Source organism: Ascaphus truei, chromosome 2, assembly GCF_040206685.1.
Source record: "Ascaphus truei isolate aAscTru1 chromosome 2, aAscTru1.hap1, whole genome shotgun sequence".
Classification (NCBI taxonomy): Eukaryota; Metazoa; Chordata; class Amphibia; order Anura; family Ascaphidae; genus Ascaphus; species Ascaphus truei.
The window spans coordinates 154,870,546-154,876,180 of record NC_134484.1 but is presented as its reverse complement, the minus strand read 5'-3'; the positions used below and the strand labels follow the sequence as shown (position 1 = coordinate 154,876,180).

The following is a 5,635-nucleotide window of genomic DNA, read 5'->3' as shown; positions in this document are numbered from 1 at the left end:
GTGCTTCCCTTTCTAAATTATATTTCCTCCTTTAATTAGACATTTAATTAATAGATTGAGTAGTCTAGGACAGGTTCAAGGAATATTGTACATCTTCTAAATCAGGTCCGTCAAACTGAGACTTGCTTGAGGGCCAATTCTTAAATCCGACTGCAAGACTCGGGCCACACCATTTTTTTTTTCATAAACTGTCACTATAACCTACAGTAGATGCACAATTTTGTCTTGCATTTCCATTATTAAAAACACATACGTCGTGTCTCTCCCCCACCATACACACACAGACACACACAATACCCCCCTCACTCACAATATACACACAATATCCCCCACAATAGCCTCATAATACCCCCTCCCCCACAGTAGCCCCACACCTATCCCCCTCCCCCACAGTAGCCCCACACCTTACCTTGGGGGAGCTTCCGGTGCCGTGCTGACTTCTTCTGGAATGCATCAGCAGGGGAGGAGGAGGTGCGCACCAGCAGGGGATTAGGTGGCCCGGCAGCGACTTCCAGCGCTCACCGGGCTCGGGACTCCTGTCTCAGCTCTCCCCCTTGTCAGCGCAGCAGGCACGAGTGACCTTGTGGGCCGCATGTGACTGCTTTATTCTTTTTTAAGTAAATAATGTAGACAGAATGGTGGTTTATTATTTCAGATCGACATTTCGTTCCAACTATCCTAAGAAAGGGCTCCGGATTGGATCAAAACGTCTATCTGAAACAAACCCCAGTTTTTTTATTTTCCAGCAAGTCCATGTGATTGCTTTCTCCTGTGTCTACAATATTCACTACAGTTTACTGAGATCCCCCAGCCCGAGACAGTATACTGTACCCAGCACGAGTGCTTCTTTTTAATACATGGGGCCCTACAAATACAATAGCCCATTTCTGGCTTCTCTAGGTGTCTAAATAAAATACCTGCCCAGGCATGCACAATGTGGGGATTTGAAATACACAGACATGTTGCATTGTCACCAAAGGTGACTAGGACATGCGCATTTGTTTTATGGTCTTTCGCTGGTATAAACCGCTCGGCGTGGGGTGAAATTTGCCAGTAGCTCGAGGGGAATCGCCTTCTGTACACGGAGTCTGCTGCTGCCAGTCTGGTCGATCGGCTCCTCTACTGATGTCACCTCCGGTATCTCACTGCTACGGTGTCCCTGCGATGCCAAAAAAACTCCAACGCGTTTCGAAACTCCAAATAGTGGGTTTCTTCGTCATATATCATATTTATTAACTTAAAAAATTGATGTAAACATCATTACAGGTGACTAATGTTTGCCACTGCAGCAGAGGGGTTAGGCAGCAGAGGGGTTAGGCATCAATCATGTTGCTGTCTCTTTTTCTTTTTCTTTTTTTTTTGTCCTAGAGAGATACTGCCATGTTAATGGAGTTGCAGAAAGTTATTGTAAAACAGGATTAAGACCAGGTAGTTGTTTTTTTTTTTTTTTTGGTATAGAGAATGTTAAAGATATGTGGTAGATGCGGAAGGAGTAGGTTGGAGGTACATTTGAAGTAGGTGAATCTGGTTTGAATAACAGTGTCAGCTCTCCCTGTAACCAAAGGTACTTTATTTATGCCATATTTATTAAACATTGCTCTTCGATAAGTCACCTCCGTGCTGGAGGGCCCCTTATAGACATGGACAATGTGTGTGTTCCATCCCCTCAAACCACCCTCCAAATAAAACAAATTAGGGAGAGATGTCTGTGCTGAAAAGGGAGCACAACTGAGGTACCACTGGAGATATGCTAATAGATATGCAAATTATATTTAAATGAGTCTGAACCCCACACTTCCAACAGGCCGTAGATAACAAATATAGTGAGTTGACAAGCTTAAGACACCGAATTACCACGTTTTTCAGACCCAACAGTATTAGAACCTACAACCTCTGGGCATCAGCTCCAGCAGTGAGCTAAACCAGCTTTTGGTCTTAGCTGACACCATTGACACTGTCTACCATATCTCTATGGGCTATCTATTTTGTTGAACTTTGATACGCATTGTAACCTTGAAAAGAATTCAAGCACAAAGTAATATCTGTAATGAGGGCTATGAGTTACTGAGACCATGTGAGCTTAAATAAAACACAAGTTTTCTGGCACACAAGTAAAAACAGTGTGAAGCACAGCAAATAAAGCAGTTGCAGACATACAGTAATATAACAAAGTGACCTGGTTGACTTGAATTAGTACTTTTTATCTTATAAAGGATAAAAACAGTATGTAGTTATTATTTATAAAATGTTTTACCAGGAAGTAATACATTGAGAGTTACCTCTCGTTTTTAATTATTTCCTGGGCATAGCGTTACGATGACAAATAATACATGGTTACAAATACATAGTTACATAAGTAAACAGGGTATACATTATGTACATGACATTGAATGCACATTTAGAGATAATATATATTATAAGCATATGTAACAATTACAGACCAGATTACAATGAGAGACAGCTTTAGTTTTGAAAGAATTTAGACTGCTGGCTGCTGTGAGAGTGTCCGGTAGATTGTTCCAGTTTTGGGGTGCACGGTAAGAGAAGGAGGAACGGCCGGATACTTTGCTGAACCTTGGGACCATGAACAGTCTTTTGGAGTCAGATCTCAGATGATAAGTGCTACATGTGGTAGGGTGAGAAACTTGTTCTGATAAATGGGTAGCTTGTCCAGAAATTTTTTTGAAGACAAGACAGGAAAGATGAACTTTGCACCTAGATTCAAGTGATGATCTATCTTGTTCTCTGAGCATTTCACAGTGTTGTGTGTTATAGTTGCATTGGAGAACAAAATGGCATATTGAATTGTAGAGGGTATCAAGTTTGCTAAGGTGGGTTTGGTGTGCCAAGCCATATACTATGTCCCCATAGTCGATAATTGGCATAAGCATCTGCTGTGTGATACGCTTTCTGACCAGCAGACTTAGGGACGATTTGTTCTTGGAAAGTACACCTAGTTTGGCATAGGTTTTGGATGTCAGGGTATCAATGTGCATCCCAAATGTTAAATGGGAGTCAAACCATATGCCCAAGTATTTAAAGCTAGTAACAGGTTTTAGGGTGGTATTAGCGTTGGTTCTGATCTGGAGCTCAGTCCTTGGAAGCTTAAAACATTTAGCTTTGGTCCCAAAATACCATTGTTACAGTCTTGTCACTGTTTAAAAAAAGGTTTGTTTTGGGAAGTCCCAAAAAGTCAAGTCCCAAAAAGTCAGACTGAAGTATGTGTTCAAGGTCAGAGAGGCAAGGGCTGTGTGCATATAAGATTGTGTCATCTGCATACATGTGTATTCAAGCTCCCTTACAAGCTGTAGGAAGATCATTGATGAACACTGAGAAGAGTAGGGGCCCCAGGACAGAGCCTTGCGGTTCAGGTGATAGAGCCCGAGACACATGTTGGGATCTGTAAACAAATATATATTCACTGCGCTTCTCCATGTAAGGAGCATGCTGCTGGTGAAAGGATTGGCCATACAAATGTGAAAAAACAAAGTGAATCCCTGCGCTTCTCCCATTGGGATAGCAATAAATGGGGAAATAATTATACATAGTGAAAACTAAATCTATAAGACAAAGGAGACTTTCGGCTACATCCTATGATCAAATAATGCCAAGCCTGCTAATCAACGTCAAGGTAAGTCTCAATAGCAGGTAACTCTCAATGTATTACTTCCTGGTAAAACATTTTATAAATAAATAAATATAGGGTCTTCTGTGTAAATGGGATAAAGTACTGTTCTACAGATGCAATCAACAATCGTTTTGGAGAAGTGGTGGGATAAATGCAGTCAAATAATTGACTGCAAAATGCCACAGCTCCAGGTACAGTGGAAGCCATGGCTGCCTGCGTGGTGGGGGTCCATTCTTACAAATGGGACCCCCACGAAGAGATTTCCCGCTGCCAGGGGATGCAACAGTCAGGATTTGGATTTAAGGATTACCTTTAATTATAGATTGTTGTACAGTATTGTTTTTCAAATACATATTCACACCACACAAATCATACATACATTTCACAACCATATCTAAAACTCATACAAAGATAAGTACAAAATGTAAAATACCAAATTAACATTGGAACACACAATTAAAAAGAACAAAGGTGTACATTGTGTAGTGCTTATTTGCAGCATCTCTCATTATTATGTTCCTTTTTCTATTGTAATATTGTCATATTTCTTCTTTTTTACTGGTTGTCATCTCTATTCTCATCTCAACTGCCTTTCCAGGCACCAAGTTGAATGTGAAAACACCTTCTTCACTTACTCATTGTCCTTTAATGGTAAAAAAGGGTTACATTTTTAAAATAAATTCCCTGTATTTTGTGTTTTATTATTTTCCACCTCCATTTTATCCAGTGTCATTACTCGTGTGAGATGTTTAGTTCCAATTTCTAACATTGGATCATCCTCTTTGATTCACTGTCCCATTATCACCAAGAAGACCATTTCCTTCCATTTTTCTAAGTTCCACAATAATACTGATATCTGCTCTGTAGCTGTAGCCATGTTTGTGCTCATTTTAATATACTATAGTACCTGATCCAAGAAATTGCTTATTTTAGGACATTCCCACAGTGTTTGAAGTTCGCCCTATGGGACTAAGAATTTCGGGCACTTATTTTCAGGACTGTCTTATCTTTTATAATTTATTTCAAAGGCAAAATATGCCCTATGTGCCAATTTAAATTGCATCTCCCTCCAATTTTCTGAGATTATCATTTACATACCCTTTCAAGTCCTGTCAAAATGAGGTCCAGATGGTCAATTTTCATAAAATCTTTAATCCATTTAGAGCAAACTTCCCTTATGACCTTTTCATAGTCTATTTCTAAACAAATTGTACAGGTCAGAGATTGAGTATCTTTTATCTCTAGCACCGCCAAAGAAGTAATCAAATGCATTCTTTTTTTAGAATAACTTTCTTATAATTTTCTAGACGTCTACAGTAGTGTTGCACTTGTATGTATGAGAAACGTGTGTTGGTTACGTCTATTTTATCCTTTAATTCTTCAAATGTTATAAGTCGTTCTTGGTCTCTAGGTGTCCTGTATACTTTACCCCTTTTGTTTTCCACTCCTTAAAGGCCGCCTGACATTGCCCTGGAGGACATTTTGAATTCTGTGTTTAGGCAAAAATGTTGACACTGTATTTGTCAAGTGCATGTTTTTTTTTATTGCTTTCCCAGAATCTTAGGTGTCTCATATTAGTGTATTTTCTTTCATGATGGCAGATTACCCCACTGTGCAGGTAACACAGCATCTCTCTCAGTGACAATCGGAAAACCCATCTGTTGTGCCGTTATTAATGCTAAGTAATAATTCCTTTCTAGAATCCAATACCCTTCAGGTATATTCCTTGTTATACATTCTAAATTGTATGTTCGAATATCTGGCACATTTAAAGTCCTTGACTCTTTGGGTAAATATAACTTTTTCATGGTTATTCCTGCTTTTGAATTTCTTTCATGTATATTTGCTGATTGCTTGGTTCAATTCTTTGATATCTTTGTGTTTGTCTAGTAAGGGTAACATTTGTAGGGAACATAAAATCATGGTAAAACAGACCATTTTGACCAATTGACACCATTTCATTAGGCTCAATGGCAAGTTCTGCCACTCTTCTAATTCCTTTATGAT

General features: G+C 39.3%; 1 protein-coding gene across 1 annotated transcript in view; it reads right to left on the bottom strand.

Moving 5' to 3' along the window:
• Positions 1-5,635, bottom strand: part of DOK6 (docking protein 6) — a 521,007-nt gene that overhangs the window by 196,043 nt on the left and 319,329 nt on the right. The window lies entirely within an intron of this gene.